Source organism: Vombatus ursinus, unplaced genomic scaffold, assembly GCF_900497805.2.
Source record: "Vombatus ursinus unplaced genomic scaffold, bare-nosed wombat genome assembly UNPS02009173.1, whole genome shotgun sequence".
Classification (NCBI taxonomy): Eukaryota; Metazoa; Chordata; class Mammalia; order Diprotodontia; family Vombatidae; genus Vombatus; species Vombatus ursinus.
The window spans coordinates 4,333,774-4,346,317 of record NW_020948951.1 but is presented as its reverse complement, the minus strand read 5'-3'; the positions used below and the strand labels follow the sequence as shown (position 1 = coordinate 4,346,317).

Below are 12,544 nucleotides of genomic sequence, written 5' to 3'. Positions count from 1 at the left end.
AGGAATATCATCAGAAATAATCACCTCTTTATCACCTTTTTGTCACTTTCACTTAGCTGAGTAAATGTTGAATGTCCCAGTGAAAAGTAAACTCTTTGAGATTGAGGACTGTCTAGTTTTTGCATCCTCAGCTCCTGGCCCATTGACTGGCCCATAAGGGTTTGTTAAATGAGCGGTCTGGTCTGATGCACAAGAACTTTCTGTACGAGTCTGGGTTTCCTTAGATCAGTGATCTCCAGAGTGAGAAATGAGTACCCCAAGAAGCGTACGTGACATTGGAGTATGGGAAGAAAAATACTAGAACTAGTATTTGTATTGATCTAAAAAAAGAGAAGGAATTTAAGTTTTACTATATTTGTGGCATCCTCACTAGCCTGTAAATCAGATGGTCATGTGTGGTGGAGGTGAAGTAACTTGAGGAAAGTGGTAGAATTTCACAACAGAAGGGTTTGACTGTGGCACCACCAAGCAATCAAGTGAGCAAGCATTTATTCAACTTTTTCTACATTCTGGATGTTGTTCTAAGTCAGGGGTGGGGAATCTGCGGCCTTGAGGCCACATGTGGCCCTCTAGGTCCCTAAGTGCGGCCCTTTGACTGAATCCAAACTTTGCAGAACAAATCCCCTTGATAAAAGGATGTATTCCGTAAAACTTGGACTCAGTCAAAAGGCCCTAGAGGGCCACATGTGGCCTCGAGGCCGCAGGTTCCCCACCCCTGCTCTAAGCACTGGGGAATACAAAGAAAGGGAAAAACATAGTCCCTCTCCCCACATTTTAATGGGGATGACAATATGCACACGACTATGTAAACAACAATGGCATTAATAACTAGCGTTTATATAGTGCTTCAGGTTCACTTATAGTGCTTTGCACAGGGCCTCACAGTTCTGATCTCATTTATTCCTCACAACTCTTGGGGGTAGGTGCTGTCAGCACCCTCACTTTACAGATGAGGAAACTTAACCAGACAGAGGTTAAGTAACTTGTCCAGAGTCACACAACAAACTACATTTCTGAGGTTGGATTTGAGTTCAGTTCCTCCTGACTCTAGGTCCTATCCACTTCGGAAAGGGGGGACACAGAAGAGAAGAAATACCTTGACGAATGAGTGTCTTTTGAATGCATGCCTAATTTTGGCTCAGTAGCCAAAAGTCTGTTTCTTGTGGATCAGAAAATAGTCGTAGATGCTCATATCAGATTACATCAGCCAAATACGCTGTGTGTGCTCATAAGGGTTAGGCTTGGCCAGGCTCCCATTATATGGACAATTTAGAAATAGAATAAATGTACATATATTGAGGGAGGTGCACAATTTTTTAACTGATGGGGTGTGTGATTAAAACAATTTGGAGACCCCTGTACTAGGTGACTTAGACCAGGGGTGGGGAAACCTCGACTTCAAGTGTGGCTGCACTTGAGGACCTAGAGGGCCACATGTGGCCTCGAGGTTGCAGCTTCTCCACCCCTGACTTAGACAGTCCCCCTGACAGTCTATGATGATGTATTGGGCTGTGAAGGAATGATTCCCTTCACATTATGGCCTGGTTTCTTAAAGGAGTGAGCACTGTCTGAATGTGTGGGACTTATACCGTTGAAAACACAGACTAATAAAGTAAAATGGGTTTCTTCACGTGGCAGGTTGCTCATCTCCCAAATGAGTTTCATCTTCTGGAATTCCAACAGATTCCCTTCCAGAGTCCATCTGGCCCTGTTGTTTGCAGCATGGTACCAATGAGGCCAAGGCCAGTAGGTGCAATGCCTGCATGCTGTTTGCCTTGACACCAACAATGCTATACCTTGGCCAGGGACAGGCCTCTGAACCCTTCTCCGCTGCCACCCCCCCCCACCCAGATGCCTGCCCAGAATCATAAAGGGAGGCAGTAAAAGAGCTGGGATGGTTCAGCTCAAACTCATCCTCCTTGGGAGTTGGAAAGCAATTAGAGCCATAATATCCTGAACCAAAGGAGATCTAATACCCCGGTAAGACCCTTTTTGGAGGGCTATGGTCATTTCTGAGTACCACATTTTGGAAGTATATTGACAAATTGGAGTGTATAAAAGGAAGGCTACCAGGATCAGTGGAGGAACTAGGAATGCTTATCCTCTCTGAGAGGCTACTATCAGGAAGGCTCTTATTGGGCTGCTCAGGTCCGGATGGCAGAACTTAGTACAATGAAAAAGCTGCGCAGAGGAGCAGGCTTGGTTTTAACAAAGAGAAAATCTTGTAAACAATTAGAGCTGACCCCATGTGGAATGGACAGGAGGGAGGGAATTTCCTGTCTTTGGAGGTCTTCAGCAAAGAGGCTGCTTGGTGATTTGGTAGCAGGATCCCTATATAGGAACAGGTTGTAAATAAAAGATGGCATTCAGCCTTCCTTCATACTCTGAAATGGTGTGATTCTATGAACTCGAGATGAGATATCCTACCGATGGCAAGTCAGTATGCACAGTGAAGCCTGTGTTGCAAGGAAGATGTGCAACCACTCAGAATAATAGTAACGCAATTCCATAGTTCTTTAAAGTTTCCAAACTGTTAACAGGGGCATTACTTAAAGTCTTTTGAGCAGGGTTTATGCTATGCTTCAGATACCTAGGGTCAGCTCCATACCACAGTGACACCTCAGAGTAGGATATTGTGGAGAATGTACATATGGACAGCTACAACTATTGACCATCCTGGCTTCCTTTGAGTCCCAACTAAAATCTTGCCTTCCACAGGAAGCCTTCCCCAAGCCCTTTTAATTCCAGCACCTTCCCTCTGTTAATTCCTAGTCATTTCCTATTTATCCTGTAGTTCCAAGAAGTATAGCATGTGAAGTGGCCATACTTGTCTCAGCAGATGGGTTAAACCAGGTTGAGGGTAATGGATAGGCCTCAGACCTGTCAGTGAGTTAGGGGAATGCTTACCCCAAGCATGTGAAGACTTCCCCTTGACAGCATAGGGGGATGAGAACAATTTGTTCCAATAAAGGCGACTGAGGCAGGTCAGACACTGAAGACACCAAGGTCAACCACTGCATTTTGAGCCATTGCCAGTCATCCTGACTTTTGTCTTGCCACTGGACTTCAGCGACTCTTGGAAAGGGTGAGGCTGATGACCTTGTGCAACTCTGCCTCACTTAAATCCAGTTCACATAGGAGTCAAGACATCCAGTGATGTCACTGGTCCTCTTCAGAAATGAAGGACAAACCAACAACAATAACAACAACAAAGGGACAGCAGGTCCCCATTTTACAGATGACAAAACTGAGGTTCAAAGAGGTTGTGAGACTTATCCACGGTCACACAGCTGCTAAGTGTCAGAGGTGGGATTTGAACCCAGATCTAGGTCCACTACTATAATCTCTGAGCATTGCCCCCCCCACCCCCAGTTTCTGTAGTTCTTACGGCTGAGATGTGATCAAGTATAATCAATGACGCTTTGCTCCCACCTGCATTTGCTTACAACCATGCAATTTTATACTGTTTTGAAGGTCTGACTGAAAACAGATCCCAGGGAAGAGGGAATCCTTGAAGTGCAACTAAAAAAAAGTGGAAATGATGTTGGAAGTCGAGTTTTGAAGGCACTCTAAACGGAGGCAGCGGGTTAGAATGCTACAACCTTGGGATATAGATGCTGTTATTATCCATAGACTGGGAAACCGAGGCAAACAGAGGTTAAGTGACTCACCCGGGGTCACACAACTAGTGAATATCTGAGGCTGGATTTGAATTCAGATCTTCCTGACTCTAGGCCCAATGCTTCACATACTACACCACCTTGTATCTGTATCCCCAGCAGTTGACACAAAGCCTAGCACACGGTAAGCCCTTAATAAATGCTTCTTGACTTGCCTTGCCTGGCTTCTTTCAATATACAGCCAAGGTGTCACATGAGGTCATTCGTGATCAGTTGTCAGCTCTATTGTCCTGAAATTCCTTTGGCTCTCTTTTATGTATTTGGTATGTACTTATCCATGTGCCCGCCATAACCCCCTAAAGAATATACTCCCCTAGGAAGCAGGTGCTATTTCTGGTTGGCCTTTGTGTCCCCAGCCTTAGCCCAGGCCCTAGACAAATGTTTGTTCACTTGAAAGAGTGCTGGGAAAGTGAAGACAGCAAGGCCCATAGAACAAAGGAGTGAAAACTAAGTCAACAGGTGAGGCACTAACCCCAGGTGCAAACACCAGGAAGAGTCCGTGTGGGACACATCTTTCATTTGTGCTAACAACTGATAAACTCACTTTCCTTCCCATCCCCACCAGGGACTTTGTGAGTCAGCTTTTTTGTGCATTTGCTGGGAGGGGTCTTTTGTGTCAAAATAAAACAAAGGATTATGGGAGGGTGGCACACGCTGGTAATCCTGGGTAACGGTGTGATCTCTTGAGGCTGGGAGTTCTGAGCTGCAGTGGGCTAAGTCGGTCAGATGTCCATCCACACTAAGTTCAGCATTACAGTATTGGGGTGTGGGGTTGGTGGCACATTAGACTGCCTAAGGAGGGGCAGGACTGACCCAGGTCAGAAGTGAATGGAGTTAAAGTCTATGTGCAGGACAGAGTGGCACCTGGCCATGAGAAGCCTCTACACTTCCAGCCTGGGTGAGAAAGAAAGATGGAAGGAAGGAAGAAAGGAAGAAAAGAAGGAAGGGAGGAAGGAAGGAAGGGAGGAAGGAAGGAAGGGAGGGAGGAAGGGAGGCAGGAAAAGAAAGAGAGAGAAAAAAGATGAAAGGAAAGGAGGAAGGAAGCAAGGATGGAAGGAGGGAGGGAGAGGAGGGAGATAGGATGTGTGGGAAAGATGAAGAAAGGCAGGCAGGGAGGGTGGAAAGAGCCCCAGATTTGGAATCAAAGGACTTGGGTCCTTCTAGGATTCCCTCTTCCCTGGCTCTGCTAATTAACACCTGTACATCCTTGGACAGGTCACATCCTCTGTCTTGCATCTCACTTTATGTTGCCATTTACCTGGGTCTGATTCTCATTCCAGTATTGGTTGGATAGCTAGGTGACACAGTGCATAGAGCTCTGGGCCTGGAGTCAGAGAAAATTTGCCCTTCTCCTGCTTTTACCCACTGCTCCTAGTTCTATCCTTCAGGCCTGAGTTAAATGGTTGAATTAAAAAACAAAACAAAACATTAATTAAGCTCTCACCATATCTAATCCCTCTTCTACATGACAAGATTCAAATACTTGACTACAGTTATCCTGGTCTTGGTGTTATGGTCTTTGAGGTGGAAGGAATCTTAAGAGGTCATTTAGCCCAACCGCTTTGTAAGAAAGGTTTTAGGGGGTTGGGCTTCCACAGCAGGATAAGGAATTCCAAGATCTTGTGGATAGTCCCTCAGCCAATCAGAAAGTGTAACAAACATTCTGTAAATAATTAGCTCCTTAGGAAAGAGCCCTGGAGGCTAAACTGGTTGCAACCCATCGGGGTCAAGGATGGGGTCTTGACGGGGCAAAGGCTTTTCTCCACTGAGCTTGCTTAATAAGCTTATTAAATATTAACTGACATACCCCAAAGGTAGAGATAGCTGCCATTTTTGAACATGGGACCCAGGAAGTAGGTGGAGTTAACAGAACATGGAAGAACATGAGATGGGCTGTGCAGAAAGAGTGTAACTCAGATGAATTAGACCAATCCTAGCCCTGGTGGGTGGAGCATAGATCTTACTAACTATTTAAAACTTGATTGTATCACTGAACCAGCGCCCACGTGCTACTAAAGCACATGGTGCCCGTTTTTCTCTCTCGAGAAGCATAATAAAGACTTCCCTTCACTCAATCCCGTAGTAGATTTTTGTTTCAAATTTTTCTAACACCTTCATTTTTCAGATGCAGACTTTGAGGCCAAGAGATGTTAAGTAACTTGCCCAGGGTCACATAGGTAGTTAGTGGCTGAGCTGGAACCTGAACCCAGGTCTTTTGACTCTTACACCCATGCCTTTCCATTCCAGGGACCTTTTATTGTCCATTGTTCATTCATTCCCAATGGTACTTCTGACTCTCTGTAATTTGCCACCATAATTCAGCGGCCTTCTTACCCTAGAACATCCCTCTGCCATACCAGCCCCCTTCTCCCATGGACAAGTTACATTTTGTTGCATTTGGGGGATGGGCTCTGGCCAGCCATGCTTCATTCCACACTCCTGCTTTAGACTCTTTAAACTTCACCACCATGCTCCCCTGAGTATCTTCTCTCCCCTCCCTACTGCACCATATCCCTCTTTTCAGTTCCCTTTTATGTATTATCTTTCCCCATTAGAATGGAAGCTTCTTGAGGGCAGAAACTATCTTTCTTTTTGTTTTTATTTATACCCTCAGCCCAGTGCCTGACACATAGCAAGAGCTCAATGAATTTTTACTGCCTTGAAACAAGAAGCAACAGTTTAGAAGACTGGGCTAAATCTAATAATGTTAAATGTAATTGAGATAAACGACTTTTCATACGCTTAGATTTTAAAAAAAAAATCAGCTTGCCAAATCTTAGATGGACATAACATGGCTGGATAACAATTAAGCTGAAAAAAGACCTGGAGGGTTTTAGTACCTTTAATGACACCCTCCCCACCCAGCTTCTCCCAGAAACAAAGACTCACTTTTTATTTTTTAAACAACAACATTCTTCAAGAACGTTGAAGTCAGGGCTTCAAGGAAGAACTGTGTAACAGAAATGGCATGTGGCTATCAGATAAATAAATATGTGACTGGAAAAGCAGGTGGGCTAGTCCTGTGGTAATACCGAGGGATAACTATGAATGGCATGTGCTGTTCAAATACGGCCAAGAAAGCTGGATAAAGGCCCTCAGCATGTTGTGGAGGATTTATGGGGGAAAATGACCAAGGAGTGAGAGAGTGTGGATGGTTTGTGATCTACATGGTGATGAGTTCTATGAAAGTATCAAAGCAAATATAGATCTTGCACTCAAGTTAAAAAAAATCAACTTCACAAATACAAGGGAGGGAGGTACATGGCTAAGGAATTCATCTGGAAAAGAGCTGGGGGTGTTTCTGTGCCGCAAACTCAATACAAGTCAGCAGGGTGATTTTGTCGTCCAGTTGTTTCAGTCACATCTGATCTTTGTGACCTCATTTGGGGTTTTCTTGGCAAAGATACTAGTTTGCCATTTCCTTCTCTAGATCATTTTACAGATGAGGAAACTGAGGCAAACGGGGTGAAGTGACTTGCTCAGGGTCACACAGTTAATGTCTCTGAAGTCACATTTGAACTCTGGTCCTGACTCCAGCCCTGGCACTCTATCTACTTTGCCCACCAGCAGTATGATATGACAGACAAAAAAAAAGTGCTGTGACCATAGAGTATCTTAATCAAGGCATTGATATTAATATTCAGAAGCAGGGAGTTGAGGGTGTTCCACTGTACCTTGTCATGGTCAGATCACTTCTAGAATACTGTGAAAATAGTGGCCATCTCTTATGACTTCTTTCTTCTCCTCTTATTCTACATTTTACATTAAATAAAATGAAAAACTCCTTTACTATTCTCTCTCCACTTTGCCACATTCTCTGAAGAGGTGGCCTTTTTCCTAGTCAAGGCCAACCTCATTTATTTCTTTCATGCCTTTCCCCCCTGGAAATCTCTCTCTCTCTCTTTCTCTGTCTCTCTCTCTGTCTCCATCTCTCTCATCTTCAATCCCTCCTTAATTCCTGGTTCCTTTCCTGATGTCTACAAAACATACCTAAGTCTCTCTATTCCTAAAAAAAAAATTAAAAAAAAAACCTCCCCCAAACCTTTCCATTTCAGAGTTCTGATCAATGCAATGAAAAACTAGTGGTGGGGTATGCTTCTCTCCTCCTGACAGAGGGAAAGTGCACTCAAGGTGCAGAAGGAGACAGACATCTTCGGACATGGCGGCCAACGTGTGGATTGATTTTGCTTGACTATGGTTGTTACAAAGATTATGTTTTTCTTTCTTTTTTGACTTGAAGGAGTAGGGGAGCTATCTATAGTGTTACAAAAAGGAAGGAAGAGGAGGAAGAGGATGAGAAAAGAGGGTGATTGAAGCATTTTTTAAAATGTCCAGAAGAACAGAAGGAAATATGTAAAGAAACACAGACAAGTAAGACATCTTTGGAAATCATGCGTTGAATTTATCATCTACTATAAAAAGCAAGCCGTATGTAATAGAGAGTCACCGTTTTGTATGTAATTCTCTTTTTCTGTCAAACTTTATATATGGAAATGTTTTTTTGGTGCTAGCTTTGTCCGGAATTTTTATAAAATTAAATTAAAAAATCTCTTCAAATGCCCCTGTCACATCAAGAGATTATCCTATCACCCTCTTCTCATTCCCAGCAAAATTCTCGCCTTCAAGTCCTCACTGTCCACAAACTTCTTAGCCTCCAGCCATCTGGCCTCTCATTCCACCACTAAATTATCACTTTTCTCTCTCAAAGGTTAACAACGAGTTCTTAATCACCAAAGCCTTTGAGCTTTTCTGAGTCCTCATCCTTCCTGCCCTCCACTCCCACCCCCACCCCCTGCAGGCTTTCACCCAGATGACCATGCCCTCTTTGGGCATAAGTTTTCCTTGAAAGTGGCATTAACTGTTTTATATCTGTATGGAGGCAGCTAGGTGACCCAGTGGATAGAATTCTGGGCCTAGAGTCAGAAAGATCTGAGTTCAAATGTGCCCTTTGCCTCGGTTTCCTTATCTGAAAACGGGGATAATAATAACAGGGTTGTCGGGAGGCCCAAATGAGATACTGTTTGTAAAGTGCGCTTAGCATAGTGTCTGGCACATATTAAGTGTTTAATAAATGTTTCTTTCCTTCCTGTATTCCCACCTCTTAGTGCATTTGCACATGCTTAATAAATGTTTGTTAAAATGAACTTGAATTCCAATTCCGAGTCTCTGCCCCAACACCTAGCAGTTAGCCCAGTGCCTTTTGTGTCCCCAGGGACTCTCTCTTCATTCTCACTCATCCAACCTGTTGTCAAATTTTGTCATTTCTACCTTTGTGGCATTTCTCTTATACTCTCCTTTCTCTGCACACACACACACACACACACACACACACACACACACACACACACAGAGCCACCCACCAACTTCAAGCTATAAAGAATTCATACTGTGTACATATGGTCATATGTATTTGTTGCTGTTCAGTCGTTTTTTAATTGTGTCCAATGCTTTGTGACCCCTCTTGGGGTTTTCTTGGCAAAGACACTGGAATGGTTTGCCATTTCCTTCTCCAGCTCATTTTTTATGGATGAGGAAACTGAGGCAGACAGAGTTAAGTGCCTTGCCCAGGGTTACACAGCTAGTGTCTGAGATCAGATTTGAACTCAGAAAGATGAGACTTCCTGACTCCTGGCCCAGAGCTCTATCCACTGGGTCACCTAGCTGCCATATATAAATATGTGTGTGTGTGTGTGTGTGTGTGTGTGTGTGTGTGTGTGTGTATGACTGTGAGTGTACATATATGTCTTTTTGTGTGTATATGTCTCTGTGTATAGATATGTCTCTGTGTGTATATATATCATGTATACAGTAATTAGGTTTGAGACTATGTATGCAGTAATTATGATTGGGAATGGGGCTCATGTTCTCCATTTAAATTCACTAATTAAACTGAATTTTGCTTTTTAAAAATTCACTAGCGATTAAACATTTTACCCCTTGTTTTCCACTAACAGGTCAAAGACAAAATCATCCTCTCCCACCTTAGGGGAAGTGAAAGTTTAAGGCTGGTTAGCAATATACATTAAGGCTTCCCTCCAGAGCCTTAGCGGTCATTTAAATACAAGGTAGCAGGTCTGTGCCTGGTGGCCTTGGCTTTGTCAGTAAGTAAGTGCCAAGGGCCGTCCAGGAGTTGGCAGAGTGCTTCTGAGACCGACGAGGGCGAAGCCTTCCCAGAAGCCCAAGGACCTGGCGCCTCGGTTGCCTTAGAGACCTGCGTGTCTCCCCAGGTACTCCAGGGCACTTGGGAGCAGTTAGGACGTCTAGCAAACAGTCCCCCAGTGGTGTTGCTGAGGGAGTAGTTTTCCAAACGTAGACACGTCTTGCCATTGAAACTTCCTCCTGCCCTGGCCCTGACGCGGGTGAGTTTGGGTCGGGGATGTCCCGTTTGCCGGGAATGGAAGGGGCTGGGGAAGAGCACAGGAAATGATGCAACGTCCTGTCTTTTCAAATTCAGTTTCCCCCCATTCTGGAGGCTTTTACTGGTGCTGCTGCTAAGTGTCCCTAAATGGTAATTATTAAGCCTCTAACTCTTGCGGTCAGACCCACCACCCACAGCTTCTAGCCTCTTGTAAAAAGACGCTAAGAATCTTAGCACTGCTATTGCTACCGCTTGGCGGGTGTTGGGAGATCAAGGATGGGTCACATGGTCTTGGGTTTGGGCATGTTATTAATTCCTTTTCTGACACCAGGCATGTGACCCCAACCCCCTTCCCTTCTTGGTTACCTAATCTGCAAAATGGGGACAATAACACTTGGGGAATCTGCTGAGGAAAGCCTTTGTAAGCCTACAAAAGTCAGCCCATCACTAAGCATTTATTAAGCGCCTACTATGTGCCAGACGCTGAGCTAAGAGCTGAAGATGCAACAAAAGGCAGAAGAAAAATCCTGCCCTCAGAGAGTTTACAATCTAACGGGGGAGGCAACAGGAAAACGACTAGGACCAAAGAAGATATAGCCAGGATAAACTGGAGATAGGCGCGACAATAAATAGAGCGTCAGACTTGGGAGTCAGGAAGACTCATCTTCCTGGGTTCAAATCTGGTCTCAGATACTTACTAGCTGTGTGACCCTGGGCAAGTCACTTGACCTGTTAAGTTAGTTGTTAAGGCCCACACACTGAGACAGGTCTGTGAACTTGGATTAGAAAAAAAAAATGACGTCTTTATTTTCACTGTTCTCTGACGGAAGTTGAGCGTTTCTTTCAATTATGTAAAGGCATTATTCTGAGGAGGCAATGTCCCCCACCAAAGGGTTGAGCTGTCCTTGTCTACTCGTGCTTCTGGGACCCCATTTGGGGTTTTCTTGGCAAAAATGCTGGGGTGCTTTGCCATTTCCTTCTCCAGTGCCTTATGGCTGGCAGAGGTTAAGTGACTTGCCCAGGGTCACACACACGAGGTCTTCCTGCCCCCAGGGCTCTACCCCCTGAGCCATCCAGCTGCCAGTGGTGCTAGCTGAGCTCAGGGGGTCTTTCCAGGTCTGAACGCTGCGCCCACACCCCTTCCACTCCGCCTCCCGCGGTCCCTCCCTCGGGTGCCCCCAGCCCCGCTAATTGCTCCCTGGGAGCCCTCGCTGGCTGCGGCTCAGCCGAGGTCAATGATCGGGGGTTTCCCTCCCCGAGGGAAGGGGTGGGTGGGATCTGGAAGTGGTGGTGTGTTCCCGGCTCCGGGCCCCTGATTGGCCGCGCCACCCGGACCGCGCGCCTGGCCCCGCCCCCGGGGTCCCCACCCTGGCCCGCGGGGACTCCAGGGGTCAGCTCGCCCCGCCGCGGGGCAGAATCTGGTCCAACCTCTTCGAGGCGGCCCGCCCCTCCGCCGGCAGGACTCCAGGCGGCTCCGCGTGCTCAGCCCGCTATAGCTGCTTCTGCCGCTGCTCCGAGGAGCTGGTGCCAGGCAGGCGGGCGGGCGGCTCCCTGCACCCCTAGCTCAGGGTAAGGCGGCTCAGCCGCGGCCGGGAGCCCGGGCGACTTCCCACGTGCCTGCCGCTTCACAGCTACCCACCTGTTTTACGCGGGCGGAGTGTGTGCGCGTCCTGGGGGCTGGGGGAGACACCCTGGCCTCCCTGCCTGCCCTCCGGGTGTCTACACGTTCCGCCTGCCGTCTGCATCGCTGCATGCTCCCCTCCCTCCCTGCCTTTCGGTTCTGCCCCCAGCCCGTGCCTACACCCTGTGCTCCCCTTCGCTTCTCTGCTCCCCCCCCCCATTCCCTTCCCTCCCCCACCCCACTTCCCCGAAGCTCCGAGCTTTGGCTGGGACACCAAAGAGTTTGGTTTGAGTTCCCGGTCATCGTATGACTTTGGGAAAGTGGCCTTATCTGTGAAATGGAATGGTTGAACCAGACGGCTTCTAGCTTAGATGCTTCAAGGCTGAAACTCCGCTTGGGGTCCGGGTTCGAGCTTTCACGCCCCACTCAACTGCTTTCTGGGGGACTCCTTGTGGTGGATGGCAGGCAGCCTTCGAGGGGGACTTGGGTTTGGGCTGCCTCCGGGGCCTCCACTCCAGCTTCATCACCTGGCCGTTACCACCACCTTCCCTGGGCATTATCTGGAGAAGCAGGGGGCAGCCTTCAAAGCCTTCTGACTGACGTCTGGCAAAGTCTGGGAGCAGAGTGTTAGGGAGTTCCTAGGACTGGAGCGCTAGAAATGAACTGCCCTCTGGTTAGCAAGCTCCTTCTCCCGGCTAGGGAAACAGAGGCACTTAGCCAGTCAAAGCTAGCACGCAGATCTGACTCGTGTGCAATTCCTGACCACTTTCCATGGGTCCTTATACATCCCTAATTTGCTGGGGGGGTTATCTAGGCCAATTCCTTTATTTTACTGAGGGGAAACTGAGGCCCAGAGGCCTGCCTCTCTCTCTCTCTCTCTCTCTC

The 12,544-nt window shown here is 46.7% G+C and overlaps 1 protein-coding gene across 3 annotated transcripts in view; it reads left to right on the top strand.

Annotated features, from left to right (window-relative positions):
• Positions 1–11,500: 11,500 nt before the first annotated feature.
• Positions 11,501–12,544, top strand: part of ACSBG2 (acyl-CoA synthetase bubblegum family member 2) — a 56,383-nt gene continuing 55,339 nt past the window's right edge. For 2 of the 3 annotated variants that reach the window (XM_027851136.1, XM_027851135.1), the window contains exon 1: positions 11,501–11,607. The gene's annotated coding sequence lies outside the window, so the exon portion shown is untranslated. The remainder of the gene's footprint in view (positions 11,608–12,544) is intronic. The other variant, XM_027851137.1, reaches the window with a different exon arrangement.